Source organism: Meriones unguiculatus (assembly GCF_030254825.1).
Source record: "Meriones unguiculatus strain TT.TT164.6M chromosome X unlocalized genomic scaffold, Bangor_MerUng_6.1 ChrX_unordered_Scaffold_31, whole genome shotgun sequence".
Taxonomy (NCBI): domain Eukaryota; kingdom Metazoa; phylum Chordata; class Mammalia; order Rodentia; family Muridae; genus Meriones; species Meriones unguiculatus.
Window position 1 is genome coordinate 9,734,254 of NW_026843707.1, and position 24,182 is coordinate 9,758,435.

The window sequence follows — 24,182 nt, forward strand, 5'->3', positions numbered from 1 at the left end:
TGAGAAAGGAATTACACAGGTTGACTCAGGTCGTTGATGTTCCACTTCATTCTGGCTTTTCCTACTACAGTCATGGTAGGTATGTTCTGAAGGTAGTTCATGGTCAATTTGAGGACTTGTATTCCCATCATTGAAGGTAAATCTCATCTCTCCAGTGATGTCATTATTCTTTGGTTTGCACTGACTTTTTCTTTCCCCAAGCCCCCACTCCAGTATATTTCTTTGTGTTATACTTTCAGATTGTTGAAAAGAGGTAATCTGGACTCTGTCAGAATCATCACTAGGCACAACATCTGAAGTGCTGGCTTCACCTGTACACATAAAACAGAAGTTAATCAAAATCAACTCTCAAAATTAGAATGCATACTTCTTTCACACTGCTTCAAAAATAAATAAAATAACCCCAAAGATTCAGATATTTTAATCTGAATTTGTGTCATATTTCACATAGAATCAATAAAAGTCAAAAATGAAAAACATAAAAATCAAAATTTACACAGAGTTCAAATTTGCCTTTGAAATAACCTATCTTGTTCTAGATATATTTATGAAAATTTAAAGTGAATCAGAAGACATTTCCACTCAGTTTCAGAATCTCCTATATCACCTTCTAGAGGAATCTATTCTATTATATTAATATAACCAGCAACATGATACTTAAAACTTTAAAAAGATTTTTTTATCTTTCACTCATATTAAGGACACATATATGTATCTGTGTGAGCATATATCCAATGTGTGCAAATATTGTTAAAGCGCTAAGGAATCAGATTCCCGAGATCTCCAATCCTAGACACATAACTGAAAAGGGGAATAGAAATTAGACATAGTTCCTGTCCAAGAACACAAGGTGATCTTCACTTATATTTTAAAAATTACTTATAACTTAAAAAGTAACTTATAACTTAAAACAAATTCTACACAGGGTGCAATATGAGTCTCAAAATTCAAATTGTATGTTTTAAAAATACTTTTACTCTATAACTTTATTTTTAATCTCATGAATTGCAAAAAATAAAACATGATAGTGGACATTTATTATACAGTAATATTTGTTATTCAACCCTGAGAAAGAAAGACTAATTCTTGATAGACCAATTTTGGTAAGTTTTTTCAGTGAAGAACACACACCTGTTTGTATTAGGTGGGAATCTGTGTGTTAAAATCATTGAAAGCACACTTAACCTTGTAAAACTGTATAGAATTAAACATACACAAACACACACACACACACACACACACACACAGATAACTACCCATTATCACTACCAAAATTTTTCTGAGGATATTAACAGATGTCCTTTGGGGAGGAGATTAGAATTATGCCAAATTTCATTTGTTGATATACAGTGTCTTTGTATGACTTCTGTAAAGAAGAAATAGAAGTGACAAACAAATACATGGAAAAATGGTAAATATCATTTGCCACCTTAGATGTAAGTGAGTGCATATCAAGATTCCATTGCAGTGCTCTCTCAATGATTGACAGTCTTTTACTATCATAATTGTTATTATTATAGCACACAGTTTACAATTTACAACCAAGAAAAAAAATAGTGTTTTGAGAATATTCCTTGTAAAAACCTTAAAAAAAGACTTTTAGTTTGCAACGTAAAACTTCAATCCCAACTAAATGTTTGTTCTGCTAAATTATAGAAAAAATTAGTTTTGTTTAATGTAAGATGCTCAAAAAACTCAAATATAAAGAAATTTTAAAAATGTTGAATTTGGAGTATTCAGAGTTCACTGACATCTAGTTGAATAATTAAATCTTGGAAGCCCTTGGCTCCTCCTTCCTTTTCTTTACTGAGACATATTACAAAACTTGAGTATTTCAGGTTCACCTGTTTGATACTCATGTGTTTTTTTTAAATATTGACTCAGATTGTAGATATCTCATTTGCTTTTTTATTATTTGCCATATATTCTCCAGCAATAACTTTGCCAAATATTAGTGCTCCATGCATTTAATATTTTATGATGCACCACTCCACTGATATTGTATCAGTTTAAATTACTGTGATGTAATGTAAGACAGTTGTTCACTCTCTGCCAAATTTTAGTAATAAAAGAAAGATGTTAGCCTGAATCTTAAAAAAATTCCAATAGGCACATCCTACAAGTGATTGTCTACACCTATTATCATCAAGTGGAACAATCTCATAAAGGAACTCCAAATTAGAGAGCCATTATGTAACAGTGCTTTGAAATTTTGCTTCAAAAACAGTAATAACAAGGGGCCAAGAGGATAGCAGATCATGCCATGTCAAGGTTTGGTATTGTTCCCAAGGTCTAACAGGTATAGAAGGAAATCAGTTCTCCAGTACAGTGAGTGGTGACAGGAAAACATGGTGGTCATCAGCAAGAAAAGTAACAAGGCTCATTGTTAATTGGGTTTAATTCTAGTGTGAAGTGACTACAACTGAGATGTTTGGAATTGGAGCTGAAGATGAAGTGTTTCAGAAAATTTACACAGCATACACAATAGCAGAAAAATTTCAGGGTAGATGTATAGAAGAGAGAAGAACCCCTGTGATAGCTGTATTAACAAAGGGAAGGATAAAGGCCAAAGGAAAGAGTAGCAAGAGACAAAACAGAGGTAAAAACCCACAGAACCATTCACATATCACAACACAGATTTAAAATGCAACAAAACAGAAATTTCAGGGTTTACATACCTTAGAAAAACTCCAGAGAATCTTTGTTTTCAGTATTTTATTGGAAGAGTTGCAAGAATATATATCCAGCATGGTTCCTACAACAAAACTGCATAAAGACCTCACCAGTACACATACAAATAGGGTTACAGTAACTCATAAGATTCCCCACTCCTAGATGAAGAGTTATAGGCAGTGGATGGTAAGAGTGTATAAGTAGGGAGTTTCCTCCAAAGAACAGACAGGTTATCCATTCCACAAAGTAGCCAGCCTTAGACACATATAAACATGAGCTACAGTAAATTTACTCAGTATTCATTACATTTGTATATTACATTATTGAAAGGAGGGAACATGGTTTGAGAAGTTAGAGATAGATGGGAGGACTTTCAGGTGAGAGAGAGAGATTGAAATGATCAATGCAGCCACTCCTGATGAGACCAGATAGACTAGGATAGACTAGGATCAGAGGAAATGGGAGGAAGTCCTCCCTTATCAGTGGACTGAGGGAGGGGTACACGTGGGAAGAGGGAGGGACAGTGGGATTGGGAGGGACGCAGGGAGGGGGGTACAGAGGTGATACAATGTGAATAAACTGTAATTAATAAAAATAAAAATAATTTAGAAAGATATAACTTCCTAATAAAGATCTATAATGATATATAAAAAGAAATGATGTAAATATAGTGTACTCATGTATAAAATTCTAAAAAGAAAACATAATATGCCTACAAACAGTTTTTAAACAAGGACCAGACTACTGCTGATGTAGTAACAAGATGATTCCGAGACAAAAGAAATTTCCACCATTATCAGTGGATTTGGGAGTGGCTTGGAAGTATATGGGTTAGGGAGGGGATGAGGGAATATGCTAATATTGGCTACAATGTGAATAAGCTGTACTTTATAAAAAATAAATGAATTTAAACAAAATAAAGAAGTCTACAAAACGTTTAAGCAAAATTGACAAGACTCCTGCTGATGCAGTAACAAGGTGAATCAGAGAGAAAGGAAGATTTCTTCCTTAACAGTCCACTGTGGAAACCCAAAGCAAGTGTCCTGCAAGTATTCTTTGAATCCTGGCATGCAGAATAATTTTACTGAGAGAAAAAATGCTTAAAAGCAGCAGCACAGTGTTCCATTCAGAGGAAATCTAGTCTGCCGTAGGGTAGAGTGTGACTCACTAACACCTCAGCAGAAGGATGAGCAGAAGCAACTGTACAAATATTCTATATAGCCAAACTCCAGCCAAGGAAAGCTTTATTGATTGTCTTTTCTCCTACCTAGAGACCTAAAGACACTTTTAGTTATAAAACCTCTTCCTAACTGATTGATCACATCATCTATTTGCAAGAGAAATAGCAGAAAGGGGAACATGAGGGAAATCTTTGTGATATTTTACTATGCAAGATAGGTCAACGGCCACATTCTTATATCTCATGGCCAAGGTACTCAAATGGACATTTAATGAATACTCCAGATATGATAGTGTATATTAGTTTTGTATTTCAAGTTAAATTATTATATAATATTCATTTTCCGTGGAATTATTTCTAGGCTTGTCTAACATGATTTTGATAATACGTGTGTTCTCCAAAATATATGACTAATATAGAGGCAAAAAATGAAGTAAGTTCCATTTAGATTTAAATCATTTACCTATGTCTTTTGGTTGATGTGTTTTAAACAGACTTTCTGTCATAATGAAATAACTTAAAGCCTATAAAATTAACTTACATATGTACTACAGAAGTCAGTCTACTTTTCAGTGTTGTTAGAAAGGTAAAAAAGAAAGGGAAGGTGTTTAAAATAATTGGTAAGCATATCAGAACGGAAATGGTAAACATATGGAACTATTTTGATGTGGCATGATTTTTAAAATCCCAAATTAGTGCTGATCCTTAAAGACACAAAGAAAAAGTAAAATTTTCTTTGATTCATGCAATACTCAGAATCCTAGACAAATCACTGTATTTTATAACAATGCAAAATGCTGTTGCTTATATGTAATATCGAGTTGGGCTCTTTTCTCAGATAATGTGTTGTTAGTAGGTTTCGTTTTTTTTGTTGTTTGTTTCTTTTATTTTAGTTGAGTTGGGTTATTGGGTTTGGATGTTGTTGTTGTTTCTATTTTTCTGGCTTATTTATTCATTTATTTATTTATTTATTTGTTTGTTTGTTTGTTTGTTTTTTGTCAACCTAACTCAATCTAGAGTCATCTGTGGATGAACTACAGCTGTGAAAATGCATCCATCCATTTTATTGGCCTGTAGGCAGGTTTGCTGTGCAAATGCCTGGTCAGTGATTGATGTGAGAGAGCTAGTTCAATGTTGTTGCTGCCACACCTGGGAGAAAAGGATAGGATGGTGTAAGACAAAGGCTGAGCATGTCAGCAGAGCAAACCAGTAAGTAGTATTCTCTAACATCTCTTCTTCATTTCCTGCCTGCAGGTTTGTTCCTTGAGTTCTGCCTCTAAATTCTCTTAAGGGCAGATTATAGTTTACAATATAATACTGTAAATTAAAGTATACTTTATTATAAGATTACATGAACCTCTTTCTCCCCAATTTAATTTTGATTATGGTGTTTCACTAAAGAAATAAACTAAGACATATAATAATAGATAATATTTCTCTTTAACTACTAAGTAAGGCATAAGAAAGACAATAGACAGACCTTCAGTGATACATCTCATTAACTTTTGAGCAAAATAATATCAGGGATGAGGGCATGTTCAGAGAATACATATTGGCAGGATTTTCCATATCATTCTCAATGTTTTGTTGATTTGGAGTTGAAATAAATTACCTATCATACAAAATCAATATGCTGGGTCTACAATAGTATATATAAGAGCATGCTACAAAACCTAAATTTATATTGTATGCTCTAGGGAAACAATACTATTTTCAAGTAGAAAACTTTTAATAATCCTTGGCACTAGAGTAAAAATTCGTATTTCACATTGTGAAAAAAATATAAAATCTTTGGTTAGGATACATATTTGTTTTTATTTTTTCAAGGTTACTATTACAGTCACTATTATGGCATGGAGATACCCCTCGGAAGATGCACTTTATGTTGTATGAAACCAGAAGCATTTTTGGTAATTTCACAGTAGGTAAGTCACAGTATGGTGCCTAAACTTAGTTTTAACCAATCATAATAATTTCTCAAGATTAAAAATGCCTCCACAGACAGACATAATTGGCTAAGGATAAGAGATAGTTGGTTATCATAATGAAACATTGTTTGCACTGTTGAATTTCTCCTGCATCTTACTTTATAAAAGAGAACTATAAATTGCTAACATATATGTAAAATTGATAACTATCACTAAATACTAGAGAGGATTATAAAAATAAATGGCTATGTTAACAATCCTCCTGAAAATGGATGTCAAAAAATTAATGAAAGTTCCATGTCAGAAATTGACAATTTACTGGAACCCATTTTACTGAATAGCCATTCTTTGGAAGAGAATTTAAAAAAAAAAAATCTTTAACAGTATGTTCACTGAATTCAGTGGTGACCTAGTTCAGGTCCAAAGACAGTCAATTAGCCAAACTTCAAAAGGCAGTTCAAACATGCTGAAATGAACTCAACATGGACAATACATGGATTTCTGGCAGTTAGATCAATGTCAGCATAACCCAGGAACTCGTTATGATAGTTCCCTGGCTACCAAAAGGAGCAATTTGCTTTACCTCTAGCAAAAGGAATGTCTTGCTCTCCAATTAACATATTCCTATGATGCCTATGAGCATATCAAGTTCCATGCTAGCCACTAGGTTCTCCCATTCCCTACACAAAAAATGCCCTTCAAATCACCCATAGCTACCCTGGCCTCCCCCAGCTACTGATCCTACTTATAATCTAGTTATTTTCACTAGGTATTCTTTATTGTCCGTCTCCTGCTATTCTCCCATCTCTTACAGAAAACTCTGGTGTTGCCCAGAATGCTAGATATGTTTATTCTACCTTTCCTTTCTTTTTGCTGTGCATACTTCCAAATGCCTCTGGCTGTTCTCTTTTTCATGCTACAATAAATCCTTTCCATATGGTGGAACAATCATGTTGTCACTTGATATAACTTACTTTCCATCCATGAACTTTCTCTCCAAATTTGTGAATTTCTGCATCTTTTCCTAGTCTGACTTCTGGTAGATGGACCCACCATCAGTGTATCACTTGCATTTCTCTTTGATTTACTTGGCCTTTCAAGCACAGGCTTGGATGGTGTATTTTCCACTTGTCTCTGGTTGTCCTCCATATTTTCTTCTCCAAGAAATCTTGTAACATGTTTTGCAGCTGGGTTCTCATAATTATTCTTAGCACCACTTCCTTTCACAGAATTAGGAATGTGTGAATTGTTCAGTGGTCTCCCTTTCCATGATGGAGATTTTCTTTTTTCTCTTCCTGGTTTGACTTCATATTGTTCAAAGGTATTTGGCTGGTAATTAGGAGTATCATATCTAAGCATATTATGTATAGGGCCTTCTTTACCTGTTATCAAAATAAGAAGTAAGAAGGGATTCTAAATATCAAACACATCATAAAATACTTCTCAAAAATTTGTTTTATAACCTGCATAGGTCCTCTACCTATATTTTATGGCTGTTACCTTTGTGTTTTTCAGGGACTACAAACATTGAGACTGGGTGTGATCCTGATTTCTTGCCTATTTTTTTTCTTACTATTGGGTTTTTTTTGTCTGTCCTCAATATAAGGGATTTAGTACTGTCTTACTGTATCTTGTTTTGCCACGTTTGGTTGCTGTTTTTTGGAGGCCTGTTGTTTTCTAAAGGAAAACAGAGGCAGAGAATATCTTGGGGTAGAGGTGATGTGGAGTGGAGCTAGAGGAATATAAATAGGTAAAATTGTAATAGGGGAGTACTGTATGAGAGAATAATTTATTTTCTTTAATAAAAATTCCACATGAAGAAGAACCTAATGAATTATCTCATTCATGAATTAAAATCTTTCAGAATCAATGCTTTGCTTATATAAACAATATTTAAGTAAAAGAAGGAGAGTCCAAATTCATTTTAGCAAGCTTAATTCGTTCCTGGATAAGTTTAGAAACGTCTTAGACAAAATCAAAAACTGCTTTTTTAAATTTTATTTTGAAAGGTTATCTCCACCAACAAAATAAGCCAATTTCAGTCAGGTAAAATGTTAAAATAATAAGCATGGAATCTTATGAATGTAGAGAGAGTGAGGAAAACCTGGAGGGGCTGGAGCTCAACAGCGAGAGCAAAAGAACCAAAAAATCTCTGCAAAGTGGTCTTTTCTGAGACTAATACTCCAAGGACCATTCTTACAGATAACTTAGAACCCCTGCAGAGATGTAACCTATGGCAGTTTAGTGTCTAAGTGTGATCCCTAGAAATGGGAACAGGAACTGTCTCTGACATGAACTCAATGGCTGGCTCTTTGACACCTACTCCTCCCCCGATGGGGGAGCAGTATGTGGCCAGTACTGATGAGATCTGATAGGCTAAGGTCAGAGGGAAGGACAGGAGGATCTCGCCTATCAGTGTACTTGGGTAGAGGCATGTTGGAACACAAGGAAATAGATTTACTTGTGGTTTTGGAAGTAGTTTTAGCAAACGGATATGAATGACCACAGACCAAGATTAAAATGAGAACAAAATATAATTAAAATTAAAAGTTAGGTGGACACAGGATCTGATGTAAATATAACCTCAAATGAATCTTGTAATCTACATCGGTCCCTTCAGAAGGTGTCCACACAGATTTTAGGAATTGTAACATTATCCTAAGTAAAACAAAGCCTAAGAAAAATTAAATAGAAGACTCAAGATGGAAGGGCCAACCACACAGTGTCTATAAATAGCAGCTCAGCACTGGGAGGAGAGTGACCAGCAGGTCTTCCTGTGGGCTCCAAACTCCTGCAGTCTGTTTCTCAGGTGAAAGAAGAATCCATGTGAATATGTGAAGATCCAAATTCCGGCCACCAGGATCATTCCAGGAAAAATAAAATAAAATTCTCGACTCCTGCCCATGCCCACCTGCTATGGATGCATTCCTTGAAACATCAGGTTGCAGCTCTGAACATGCAGCCTTAGGCCATCCAGCAAATCCTAACTTCTGTGAAAACATTCCTAGGACAAATCGATCTTGGCTCTGACTTTGGTTGTTCACTCTCACTGCCTGTTCCATGGAAAATTCTGGTACTGATGGTAAGACTCCAAAACTTGGCACCCACTCTCATAGTCCTGTGAAAACCTTCTGGGTACAAGCTGCTCCTGGCACTTAACCAAGAAGCCCAGTTTCACTATCTTGTTGAAACCTTCCAGGATGTTGTGGCTAATGGCACTGAATCTCACCATCCTGTAGAGAGGATACGTTCTGGTATTGCTGGGGAGATATGGCCCCATTCTGCCTGCTCCACAACTGCACGACTCACCTCAGTCAGAATCAGCAAACACAGCACAGACAGAGAAAACTACAGAGCAGAGCTGGCTCGTGACCCAAGTCCCATTGCCTACCATCTTGAGGAAGCCAGTAGAGCACTGGAGCAGATTTAGACTCCCTTTGGTTGTGTTGTCTTGTTTAAAAAATAAAATAAAATAAAATATAATAAAATAAAATAAAACATTATCTTACTGGCTTTGTCTCATGCTGGTAAATCCCTTGAACTCGGTGAAAAAGATTTTTAACTATTTCAAAATTCTACTAGGGAGCTGGAGAAATGGCATAGCACAGTGGTAGAGCCCATTGTGTGTGTAAGCATGAAATTCAAGTTAAGTTTCTATTCCCCAGCACAACACAGTTTATATTAGCAAATGAATGAATGAATGAATGAATAAGCTCTGTATGAGAGCTTAGTACAGGATTTATGTTAGAGATTTGGTTTACTGTTTTTTTTTTTCTTTTATTTTTCATGAATATAGTAAATACTTAACCAGAACTCTAAAATGTGACAGGCATGCTTAAAACATATGATGTATATTTTAGATAGAAGTGATAAGTTCTGACTGGACTTTCCAGGGTGCATGGAGGATGGGAACTTTTGGATGTGTGGTGATGATAACAATACTTTTTCATTTTTTCTTTCTTTTTTCTTAAAGCAATACTTTTTCAAAACAGAGAACAAAACCCAAAAAAGGATATTAATAGACTTGTTGATGTGGGATGAGTGAGTCATCAATAAACACAGAACTAAAGGCAATTAATAACTGCTGGTAGAGGACATTCTACTATCCCTAAAAGACACCACTATTTAGTAATCCAATACCAAGTGTTCTGCACTGGAATCATATTCACAAATCAACAGGAATTAAATTTAGTGTGTTGTATGACTATATTTATCTTTTTACATGTACATGTAACAATAAATATGACTTTAATAAAGTCATGAATTTTAGAAGATATAAAGGCAGGAAGAAAGGGGGAAGGTTGGAGGGAGGAAATGGAAGTAGGGAAAGGTTGAAATTTTATTTTAATTAAGACATTACTAATCTGTTTGCATATGTCTTGGTTCAGCCAGGATGACTTGGAAAAAAATAATACTTATTTGCAATACCATTATACATCCTAGAATTTTATAACATGTTAGTGTTACAATCTCCATTTACTTGTTTTAATATATTTTGTTTTATTTTAATTTTAAAATTACTTTATAATTAATTACAGTTTACTCCCTTTGTATACCAGCTATATACCCCTGCCACATCCCTTCCCAATCCCAGCTTTCCTCCATCCCTCCCCTCCTCCCATGCCCCTCTCTAAGTCCACTGATAGAGGAGGTCTTCCTCCCTTTCAATATGATCCTAGCCTATCATGTCTCATCAAAACAGGCTACATTTTCTTCCGTTATGACCTGAGCTATCCATGGGCTACATCCCTGCTTGGATTCTAAGTTATCTCCAAGCATATTTTTTGGTTGCAACATTCATCTAAGAATAGACCCCTTTGCACAGATTTTTTTTTTGTTTCTGTTGCTCTCCTTGAGGAGCTCCTGTCCCCTCTAGGTTTTTCTATCTCCTCCTTGTTTTATAAGGGACCCTCCACTCTACCCAAATTATGTCTGTGAGTCTCAGCATCTGCTCTGATACCCTGCTGGGTAGAATCTATCAGTGGCTCTCTGTTGTAGGCTCCTGTGCTCTTCCCTGTTGGCTCTTCCCAATTGGCTGTTCACTCTTCCAAATTGGCTGTCTGAGTGAGGCTTGCCCATATAACTCAGGGTCCTCCTTCGTGCTTAGCTACCTTTGATATACCTATTATGTATGTTTATCCTATATTTTATATCTACCGTCCACTAAGAACTAAGTTATATATCAAGTATGTCTTTCTGCTTTGGGGACACCTCACTCAGGATGATCTTACACCTGTCAGTATGGCTCAGATCAAAAAGTCCAGTGACAAAACATGCTGGAGTGAACGTGGAGAAAAGGGAGACCTCCTTCATTGCTAGTGGGAATGGAAAATGTACATGCACTTTGGAAATCAGTCTGGATCTTTCTCAGACAATTAGGAATAGTGCCTCCTCAAGATGCAGCTATTCCACTCCTTGGCATATATCCAAAAGATATTCAAGCACACAACAAGGACATTTGTTCTTCTATGTTCCTAGCACCTTTATTCGTAATTGTCAGAATTTGGAAACAACACAGATGTCCATAAACTGAGTAATGGATGCAGAAATAGTGGAACATTTACACACTGGAATACTATTCAGTAATTAAGAACCAGTAAATCATGAAATTTGCAGGCAAGGAAAGAAAGGAAAAAAATATGAAATTTGAAAAGAAAAATGGGAGCTATCAGAAAAATCATGAAGACAGAGCCATTAAATAAAGCCTGATTTCTCAATGGAGGTTCCAGAAAAGAGAGGGCCTGACACATATTCTCCAAATGATGAGAGAAAATTTGGCAGCGAAACTATCAACCACATTAGTTGGAGAAAAAAAAAATTTGAGCATGATCTATCTACAACAATTTCTGCTCTCCCTATGGCACTAAAAGAAAATTTCAACTTAAAGATGTTTACCACACTCAATAAAAATAAAACGTATAAATATTTAATCTCTTGACCCGAACTTTGTGCAAAGTACAAGGAATCCTATGAAAGAAGTCCTGTCTATCAATGCAGATGCTGAGATTTATGGCCAACTGTTGGGCACACAGCAGGGAATCTTAGGAAAGAAGTGGTAAACAGTAAGATCTGGAGAGGATAGGAACTCTACAAGGAGAGCAACAGAACCAAAACATCTGAGCACAGGGATCTTTCCTGAGACTGATACTCCCAAACAAGGACCATGCATAGAGATTACATAAGACCCCTGCAGAGATGTAGCCCATGGCAGTTCAGGGTTCCATAGTAATAGGTACAGAGAGTGTCTCTGACATGAACTGTTTGGCATGCTCTTTCATTAACTCCTGGAACCTGGTATTGTGAAGCAGCAACACCAGGCAATAGAAGTAGACAATGGAGCTACTCCTGATGTGGCCTAACTGAATAGGATAAGAAGGAAGGAAAATAAGTCCTCCCCTATCAGTGGACTTGGGGAGGGGTATTTGTGCAGAGGGGAGAGGAAGGGAGAAATTGGGACTGGAGGACAGAGGCAACCACAGGGGGATACAAAGTGAATAAAGTATAATTAATAAAGAATCAAAAAAATGCAGGATGCATCATTCTGTGATATCCAAGAACAAGATCTGAAAGTCAAAAATAAATATTACCTCGGGATAAGAGAAAGAAATAGCATGTTCAAAGAAAATGGAGAAAAAACCAACCAGGTGTAACAGTTTTAATATCTGACAAAAAAAAAAAACAAAACAAAATAGACTAAAAACTATTCAGAAGAGACAGGAAACACTACATAGTCATCAAAGTTGAAAAAAAAAATCTGCCAAGAAGCTGTTTTAAGCATTCATATACCAAGCACAAAAGTAACTGTCTTCATAAAAGAAATACTATTACAGATAGAAAAGTATATTGACCTCCACACAGTGGTAGTGGGAGGCTTCAGGACCTCACTCTCAGTAATTTACAGGTGATCCAGACAAAAACTAAACCGAGAAAAGCTGTAGCTTAAAGATTTCACATGTACATAAGCTTAGCAGACTTTTAGAGAAGATTTAACCCAAACTCAGAATATACTTTCTTTTCAATAGCTCATAGAATTTCTTCCAAAATTGACCAAAGTCTTGAAAATAAAGCAAGTCTCAACAGTAAGGAAAAAATTTAAATCACACCCTATACCCTACATAACCACCACAGATTAAAACTACATGAAAACAAGAACAATAGCAGTTTAAAAACGTGTTGAAAGTGAGCAACTCACTACTGACAGAAAATTGATTCAAGGTAGAAATTAAGAAGGAAATTAAGAACTAAAACCATTTTTTAAAAAAATTGAAATCAAGTGAAAATACTATTGACCCAAATAGATAAGACACAGGAAGTCAGTTTTAGATTCAAATGCAAAGCACCAACTATTTACATATAAAATCTGGAGAGATTTCATATGAGCAACTTAATGACATTCTTTAATGCAATGCAATGAAGAGAAAAACAAAACCACGAAGGAGTAGGAAGCAAGAAATAATCATACTTACAGATGACATCAATAAAACAGAATGAAACAAAACAATGCAAAGAAAATAGGTAAGTTTGATACTGAGCCAAATTAACACTAACATATAGAGAGAATATCAAAATTAATAGAATTACATATTAAACATGGGAGGAAAAACACACAACAAAAAAACCCAGAGAATTGTAAGGACATATTTTAAAAGTCTGTGCTCCAAGAAAATAGATAACCTGAAATAAACAGATAAACTAATATACAGCCTACTAAATTTAAATCAAAACTGGATAAGTAATAATATTTGACCTAAATTAGTGCCTCTAGTCAAATAGAGGCACTAATTAAATGACTCAACCAACAAAGGTTAGAGAAAATTAGATTTAACACACACTATTACAGGGCTTTCATATAAATATCATTGCAGATACCTCTAATTATTCTGCAATATAGAAAGAAAAAATACAAAGTGTAATTTTTTTTTCACAAGGACACAATTACCTCAATACCTAATACACCAAGAATAAGCAGGGAAGAGTATAGAGCCATTTCTGTTAAGAATATATTAAAAAAAAAACACATTTAATATATTTCGGGCCAAATTCCAGTAGCATATAGAAAGATTATGCACCATGATCAGCTTGGATGCATACCAGATTTATAGAGAGACAGATGGAGAAACTCTCCCTGGAGGATTAAATGGAAAATGAACAAAGAATGGTTAAGGCTGGGAGTATGAGAAGAGATAGCTAAAACCAAGGGTGAATTGAGGGTTCATATAGAACCGCTTTATAAAATATATTCATATGTGACAGGAATCAAAATGCAATCACCAAATAATGGGGGAGACACATCTCCACTAGGTACATCTTGCCACCAAATGAAACCTTCAGCACCAGGAATGTGTTATGTCTAATTGAGTTCGTACCAAAGTGTCCCAAAGAGAAACTCAGGTAACTCAGGCTGTCTCTGGCATTATCCATTGCTCTCCACAAATGAATAGTAAGGCTGCATTGCTGCATTGCTGAAGACAACTCCTACATATGTCACTGAACATGGAGAAGTTGAGCTCGTGGCAACTGAGAACCTTCATCTCCACTGACTAGTGTTCAGTGTACTGGAAGGTACTGTGCATGGGTCTGAGGCAGTTGGGTTTGCAAGGCAGAGTGGGGATATGGACAGAAGCCTCACACTTAATGCAGAAATGATCTCTGATTGCTAATCCCTTCCAAGGGAGAGTGAGTATTCTCCAATGCTGTCTAGCTAGTTTTACCAACCATACTTAATGGCAGGCCCCATGCCTAGAAGTAAATAGCAAACATAAATGATCGATGTATTTTTGGAGGTTTTTTTTAATCTCATAATGCCTTGTTTGAATTATTTTAACCTTACATGTTATTTGTCTATATGTTATAACCTATAATTTTGTGCTTTTATGGAATTTCTGTGTAAATAAAAATGTTTCTATGATAGCTCTGTTTCTTTAATGTCTTTCTTTGAGGTTTCTATTAGTATTGGTTTGTTTTTATCTGTTCCTGTGTTTCTTATTATGTTTTTTTTTGGTTTTTTTTTATTTATTTTATTTTTTTATCAGTTACATTTTATTAACTCTGTATCCCAGCCGTGTCCCGATCCCTCATTCCCTCCCAGTCCCTCCCTCCCTCATCTCCACCGTGCCCCTTTCCAAGTCCACTGATGGGGGGGACCTCCTCCCCATTCATCTGATCCTGTTTTATCAGGTATCTTCAGGACTGGCTGCAAAGCCCTCCTCTGTGGCCTAACAGGACTGCTCCTCCCTTCGGGGGTGGGGAGACCAAAGAGCCAGTCATTGAGTTCCTGTTAGAAATAGTCCCTGTTCCCCTCACTTTGGGAAACCAATTGGTTACTGAGCTACCACAGGCTACATCTGAGTGGAGGTTCTAGGATATATCCATACATGGTCCTTGGTTGAATGTCAGTCTCAGAAAAGACCCTGTGCCCAGATATATTTAGTCCTTGTGTAGCTCCTATCCTTTCCCCATCAGACTAACTCCCCTTCTTTCTTATGATTCCCTGTACTCTGCCAAAGGTTTGGTCATGAGTCTTTGCTTTGAAAACACTGCTAGTTAGAGTCTTTCAGATGCGCTCAGTAGACTCCTGTCATACTCTTATTATGTTTATATTGTTGTTCTCTTATATTGTTAACTGCTTACTTATGAGAGACAGAAAGGAAGTGTTTGAGTGTGTGGGTTTAAGTGGTCAGGAACATCTTAGAGAAGTTGTAAAAGGCGAAACTACGATCAGAATATATTATATAATAACTTTTTTTTTCTTTTAAAAAGTGAGGAATTGAACATAATTTATGACCCAGGGATTTTGCAGTACTAACCATACAGTAAAGAAGGAAAGCAATAGACACTAGAACTAGTTTAAGCAAATGCATTGCATAAGAGACTTTTCAAGCTCTAAACTAGTCAGTTACTCTGTACTGGAAACACCACAGTCAAAACTAAGCACAATTTCTCAACTAATCTACCAATGTTCTTGATACATACACAAAACATTTAAATTTTACAATGCTGCTTAATCAATATTATAAAATAATTCTAATATCATTATACAATTGAATGATTAATTTATCATTTATACCAAATAAATATATAGCTTTTAACTTGAAAGGATGAGGAATATAAAAAAGTATGTCTAATTACCAAGTTTTAGATAACAAATCAGAGTACATATGGTCATAGGAGGATTCGGTGCGAATACTCTATTAACTTATTAAATAGGTAAATATTCTAAAGATTATTATGTTTTATTTTCAAAATTTACAAAGGAAAAAAAATAAGTATTTCAATACTTTACATGTAATCCAAATAATACAATAAGTGTAATAGTAAATTTAGGTTAAAACTTGGAAAAGGTTGACAATAAAATACTATACAATGTATCAATTTTCCTACTTCCACCTTTTTTTTCAAAATCTCTCTCAACTCAGTAAGTGGTTTTTCTCTTGACCCTCATCTTTCGAAATACTCAGGCTATGTGCTGAGGAGTATTGAAACTCTCTGCTCCTACCTTCTCCTGAATGACACTTGGGTGCACTCTTGCCTGAATATTTGTATTTAGATTTCTTCATGCTTGATCCAGGAAGATTCCTGAAACTTGGATGAGACCTGTCTCATGAAACCAGCTATTGCCTGGACACTGAGAACATGGTCTTGGATCCTTTGTTTGTTGATGATCTCCTTTGAAAACGATATTGAGACTGAGCCAGGGATTGTGAGTGGCCTGGAGAAGATCTGGTATGATCTATGGTTTGATACCAGTGGTGGGACAAGAATGCCTGTGTCACCTTGATGACGGAATTTATGATTGTCTTCCTCATAATGTTTTTGGCCTCCCTTGCTACAGTCAGGTTGAGAGTACTGTGGATCCATTTTATAAACCATCTGTAACTTTAGTTTATGTCCATCTAGCAAAAACCCATGTAGGGGACCCATGGCATCCTTGGCATCACGTTAGTTGTGGAAATAGATTAAGGAAACCAATATGGATTTTAGTCAATGGATATGGGGGATGTTTACATCACTATCAGGCCCATCATGCTCAAAGATATGCCTCAGGGTGCAGCATGAATTGTGGTTTGTCAGATTTTCAACCTTGAGAAAGATCATTGTCTCCACAAAGGGAAGAGGATGAATGGTACTCATGGTCTTCAATACCTCCGTTTAGAATACTCTGAAATGAGCAGATTTAAAGCTCCAAGAGAGATGAAAAATCTGCAACCTTTTTCTTCCAATCATTTGACTACAATTCCTTTCACTTGTATTTGCACAGATATTCTAGAATGTTTCACAACAGCCTTGCCCATCAATAGAGCTACAACCATTTAAGAAACAGAGCAATATGAATGTGAACCAGTTATAAACAAGTGACATAACAAATACAATTCTTTTCACTTTTGCAGTAGAAATCCAGATGTGCTATATAAATAAAAGATTAGAATGTTTACTTGTAACATAATCATTAACTTTTATTTTTCTAACATGGAATAATGTTAAAATGATAGTAAAGTTTTTATTCCCTTCATTTACTAATATATATATATATATATATATATATATATATATGTATGTATGTATATATATCTCAACAATATATAGAAGGGGATAATGAATTAGAAAAATAATTTTCTAGAAAAGAACTTGGCCCGATTTGGGCAATCACTATTCTTTTACTAATTTTAAGATAAAAATATTCAGGTCTTTATTCCACTTGGACTTGAGTTTCATGCACGGTGATAAATATTGATGCATTTGCATTTTTTCATAGGTAGAAATCCAGTAAGACCTGCACCATTTGTTGAAAATGCTGTCTTTATACATTGTATGGTTTTGGCTTCTTTGACAAAAATCAAAAAAGCATAGGTGTGTGAGTTTATTTCTGGGTATTCTATTCACTGTCATTGATCCACCATCGTGTTTCCATGCCAGTACCATGCAGTTTTTATAACTATTTCTCTGTAGTCCAGTTTTAGCTCAGGGATGGATATATCTTCTGATGATCTGTTGCTGTACAGGATTGTCTTAGCAATTCTGAGGGTCTTTGTTTTCCATATTAAATTGACAATTGTTCTTTCAAGGTCTGTAAACAAATGTATTGGTGCTTTTCATTTCATCAATTACAATTTATTCACCTTGTATCCCCTCTATAGCTCTGTCTCTCCTCCCCTCCCAATCCCACTCTCCTTCCCCCATCTCCATCCATGTCCCTCAAAGCCCACCAACAGGTTAGGTCCTCCTGTCCTTCCTTCTATTCCTAGTCTATCAGGACCTATCTGCAGTGGATGCTTCTTCTTCCTTGTGGCCTGGTAAGGCTGCAAACCCCTCAGGGAGAGGTGATCAAAGAGCAGGCCAATCAGTTACAATCCTTGTCCCCATTACTCTGGAACCAACTTGGACACTGAACTTCCATGGGCTACATTTGTTCAAGGTTCTAGGTTACCTCTATAAATGGTCTTTGGTTGGAGTATCAGTCTCAGAAAAGACCCCAGTGCCCAGAGTTTTTGCTTCTATTCCTCTCCTTGTGTAGCTTCTTTCCCCTCCAGGTCTTACTATCTCCCCCTTTTTTCATAAAATTCCCTGCACTAGGCCCAAAGTCTGGCTCTAAATCTCAGCATCTGCTCTGATACCCTGCAGTGTAGGGCTCTTCAGAGGCCCTCTGTGGGAGGTTACTCACCTGTTCCCTGATTTCTCCCTTTTCTGATGTCCATCCTCTTTTACATTTTGAATGTGGATTGAACAACTCAGCCAGAGTGTTCTGTCTTGATTAGTTTCTTTACGTGTAGAGATTTTAGTATGTTTATCCAATATTTTATGTCTAATACCACTTATGAGTGACTATACACCACATGTTTCTTTCTGATACTGGGATGCCTCCCTCAGAATGATCTTTTCCAGTTCCCACCATTTACCTGCAAATTTCATGATTTCTTGTTTTTGACTGCGGAGTAATATTCCATGGTGAATATGTACCACAATTTCTGTATTCATTACTCTACTGAGGGGCATCTGGGTTGTTTCCTGGTTCTGGCTGTTAGGAATACACCAGCTACAAACATGGTTTGGCAAATGTCCTTTTTGTATACTTGAGCATCGTCTGAATATATGTCTAGGTGTGTTATACCAGGATCTTGAAGAAAAGATACTCTTACTTTATTCATTTTGTATCACAACTGTAGCCCCCTCTCTAGAACCCTCCCAATTCTATCATTCCTCCCTGATCTCTTCTTATGCCTTTCCCCCAGTCCAAAGATAGGGGCAGTCCTCCTTCCCTTCCATCTGACCCTAGCCTATGAGGTCTCATCAGGACTGGCTGCACTGTTTTCCTCTGGAACGGTATGGCTCTTCCCATGGCTCCCCCATCAGAAGGAGATGATCAAAGAGCCAGCCACTAGTAAGGGGAACAGGGGTTGTCGCTGAGAGCCTAGTATTATAAGCAAAAGGAGAAGAAATGTTTGGATCATTTCCCTTGAGAAAGACTCATCTTATCCTAAATAAATTTAGAGAAATTTAAATGAGAATAAAAATATTATATTTTAATATTTCTCTCAGCATACAACACTGTAGACTACTATAGAAAACTTGTCAATAAATTCATTGAGGTTCATGGTAATTACATTTTTATGATGATTTACAGTATTCTTTTTTAATGCTTTAGTAATTACACTTTATTCACTTTGTATTCTCTCTGTGGTTCCTTCCCTCCTCCTGCCCCAATCCCTCCCTTCCTTCACCCACTGCATGCATGCTTCTCCTCATGTACACTGATAGCTAGGTCTTCTTTTTCTTCCTCCTGATCCTAGTCAATTAGGTCTCATCAGGAGTGGCTGCATTGTCTTCTTCTGTGGACTGGTAATGCTGCTTACCCCTCATGGGGAGTTAACTAAAGAGCAGTCCAATCAGTTCATGTCAGATAGAGTCCCTGATCCTATTACAATGGAACCCACTTGGATTCTATAGTACTACTTGTTGATAGTTCATTGAACGTTGTGGTTTTCATAATTCATGAGGTTAAGTCATAGGAATGTTGAAGATCATAAAAAAATTAAACGAGGTATATAGGTTTAAATTAGTTTAAATGCTCTTAATGTTGCTAGACTCTAGAAGTGACATAAATTGCCTCTCAAAACAAATGAGTATATTGATCCTAGCCTTATATACTTATAATAAAACCAAAAGAGACAAATTGTTAAAATAAACCCTCCACAGACAGACATAAGGCTACAATAATAAATATCTGATTATAGTGAGTCTTTTAAGATAATATTCACCCCCATTTCATACTGTCTATAAATAGCAGCTCAGCACTGTGAGGATAGTGACCAGCAGGTCTTACTGTGGGCTCCAAACTCCTGCAGTCTGTTTCTCAGGTGAAAGAAGAATTCATGTGAATATGTGAAGATCCAAGTTCCGGCCACCAGGATCATTACAGGAAAAATAAAATAAAATTCTAGACTCCTGCCCAAGCCCACCTGCTATGGATGCATTCCTGGAAACATCAGGTTGCAGCTCTGAACATGCAGCCTTAGGCCATCCAGCAAATCCTAACTTCTGTGAAAACATTCCTAGGACAAATCGATCTTGGCTCTGACTTTGGTTGTTCACTCTCACTGTCTGTTCAATGGAAAATTCTGGTACTGAGGGTAAGACTCCAAACTTGGGCACCCACTCTCACAGTCCTGTGAACACCTTCTGGATACAAGCTGCTCCTGGCACTTAACCAAGAAGCCCAGTTTCACTATCTTGTTGAAACCTTCCAGGATGTTGTGGCTAATGGCACTGACTCTCACCATCCTGTAGAGAGGATACCTTCTGGTATTGCTGGGGAGATATGGCCCCATTCTGCCTGCTCCACAACTGCACAACTCATCTGAGTCAGAATCAGCAAACACAGCACAGACAGAGAAAACTACAGAGCAGAGCTGGCTCGGGACCCAAGACTTATTGCCTACTATCTTGAGGAAGTCAGTACAGCACTGGAGCAGATCTAGACTCACTTTGTTTGTGTTGTCTTTTTTAGAAAATAAAATAGGGGAGGAGGGGCAAGATGGCAGCACCAGGAGGACTCTTATTCTGAGCAGCAGCAGCAGGATCAGCACAGTGAGCAGTAATCAGAACTCGTGGCCATAAAACACAGTCATTGTGTTTCCCAGGTGAGAGGATACCCCACGGTGGGGGATTCAATCAGCTTTTTACTCACCCGGCTAAACCGCGGAAGACATCCCGGTTCTGCCAACTTGGCTGCTGGTCGCCAGCCCCAGTCCTAGCCCAGAGCCACAAGCAAGTGTCTCTGGTCATGGTCCCAGACTGAACCGTGCACACCACACTATCAGAGACTGGAATTTGCATTCGAGAGATAACCCCAGGGTAGAGGAAATGACTGGGACCGGCCTTAGGTCACCCAGACATCCCCTAGAAAAGACTCGGGTTCCACGGGCACCCCAGGAGACAACCCGGAGCCAGAGCTGGGGACCCAGGTTCCTGCACTGAGCCCTGCCTGCCTGCGCACCTGACGTGCCACCTGAGATAGAAATGTGGGCACCAGGGCACCAGCAAATGAGTTTCACTGTCCTGTACAGTGCAAACACACAGGGAGGGAAACGGCTGGTCTGATCTCAGAGCACTCAGCCAACACCCAGAACCTGAAAAGGTCCCAGGAAAATTACCCAGCTTAGGGAGGCACCCAGGTTCCCAAAGGCACAAAAGCAGACACAGGCAGTTTCTGCGCACCAGACAGCTGGCAGAGACTGAGCCGCCATCACACAGCTGTGTTCCAGGCACAGGCAGTTTCTATGGCCAGTCAGCTGGCAGACACTGAGCAGTGTGTACCAGGGCAAAATAAGACACTGGGAGTCCGTGTCTCCAGAGAATCCACAGGGAAGGAAGGAAACTGTACTGACCTAAATCACCCAATCCTTCCCTAGAAAAAGTCTAGCAGACTAGTGGGGCCGAGGCGCCAGCACTCAGCTGTGCTCCAGACACAGGCACAAACAGTTGATGCGCGCCTGATGTCCAACTGGGTCACAGCAGCTGATCATTAAATTTACAACAAGAAACCCAGAAACAGGGCAGCTGCCCTCAGGACTTCCCTGGGTGAGAGGAGAACCCTCTCGACTAACAAAGACCACAGTTACCACTCAGGTCTATATCCCTAAGGTGAGCAACTCCTGAAAAAACACCAGCCATCCAGGGACTATACCCAAAAAGCTGAGAAGACACCCTTCAGGAAAAACCAGCTTTCTGCAAAGGAGATTCTCTCCACCACAGGATCCATAAGAACCACCAGAAAATAACCACAAACACCTAAGATAGCACAATGGGTAGAGTCCAGCGTAAAAGCTCAAGCAACAAAAGACTGAGCAATATGGCATCTCCAGAACCCAGTTACCTGGGGGCAAGTAGCCCTGGACACCCCAGCATAACTGAAATCCAAGAAGATGACCTAACAAGTATGCTCATGAAGATGATAACAGAGGAAACAAATAAGATTCGTAAACACATAGAGGAAGATAAAATGTAAAGAAATAGAGGAAGCTGCAGCCAAACAGTTTATGGCCTTTAGAAAGGAAATGCTTAAAGCACTGAATGAAATAAAAAGAAACAGAGTTGAGGGAACTAAAAGAAAAACAGGAAAGTACAATCAGATAGGTGAAGGAAGTAAACAAAACACCTCAAGACCTGAAGATAGAATTGGAAAAATTAAAGAAAACAAAAACGGAGGAAATAATGGAAAGGAAGAATCTAGGGAAGAAAACAGGAACTACAGAGGTAAGCATAACCAACAGACTACAAGATATGGAAAAAAGAATCTCAGTTGTAGAAGATACAATGGAAGAAATCAATGGATCTGTCAAAGAAAATGTTAAATCCGAAAAATTCCTGACACAGACCGTCCAAGAAATCCAAGACAATATGAAAAGACAAAACCGAAGAATAATAGGTATAGAGGAAAAAGAAGACTCCCTTCTCCAAGGCCCAGAAAATATTTTCAACAAAATCATTGAAGAAAATTTCCCCAACATAAAGGAGAGGCCAATTAGAATACATGAGGACTACAGAACACCCAACAAATTTGACCAGAAAAGAAAATCCTCCTGCTACATAGTAATCAAAACAGTAAGTATACAGAACAAAGAAAAAATACTAAAAGCTGCAGGGGAAAAAGGCCAAGTAACATATAATGGCAAACCCATTAGAATCACACCTGACTTTTCAACGGAGACTATGAAAGCCAGAAGGGCCTGGACGGATATCATGCAGACCCTAAGAGAACACAGATGTCAGCCCAGGCTACTATACCCTGCAAAACTCTCAGTCGTCATAGATGGAGAAAGCAAGATATTCAATGACAAAAACAAATTTCAAAAATACCTACGTACAAATCCAGCATTACAGAAGACACTGGAAGGGAAAATACAACCCAAGAAAGCTAGCTACATTCAAGAAAACACAGGAAATAAATAACCCCACTACAGTAAAACAAAAAGCAACCAAGCACACAACGGTATGACCGCAGCCAACATCAAAATCAAGAGATCTAACAGCCACTTGTCATTAATCTCTCTCAACATCAATGGACTCAACTCTCCAATAAAAAGACACAGATTAAGAGAATGGATACGTAAACAAAACCCAGCAATCTGTTGCATACAAGAAACACACCTAAGACACAAAGATAGACATTACCTGAGGGTAAAGGGTTGGAAGACGACTTTCCAAGCAAACGGACCCAAGAAGCAAGCAGGAGTAGCCATTCTAATATCTGATAAAATAGACTTTCAACCAAAATTAATCAAAAGAGATGGGGAAGGACACTTCATACTCATCAAGGGAAAATTCCACCAGGAAGACATCACAATCCTGAACATCTATGCCCCAAATACAAGGGCACCCACATTTGTGAAAGAAACATTGATAAAATTTAAAGCACATATAGATCCCCACACATTAATAGTGAGAGACTTCAACACCCCACTCTCTACAAAGGACAGGTCAACAAAACAGAAATTAAACAAAGAAACAATGTCTCTGACAGAGGTCATGAATCAAATGGAACTAACAGACATTTACAGAACTCTACACACAAACACAAAAGAATTTACCTTCTTCTCAGCACCTCATGGAACCTTCTCCAAAATAGACCACATAGTGGGTCACAAAGCGAGCCTCAACAGATACAAGAAGATTGAAATAATCCCATGTATCTTGTCTGATCACCACGGAATAAAGCTGGACCTCAACAAAAACAGAAATAACAAAAAGCCTACACACACGTGGAAACTGACCAACTTGTTACTAAATGACAGCTCGGTCAGGGAAGAAATAAAGAAAGAAATTAAAGTCTTTCTAAAAACCAATGAAAATGAAGACACAACATACCCAAACTTGTGGGACACAATGAAAGCAGTGATAAGAGGAAA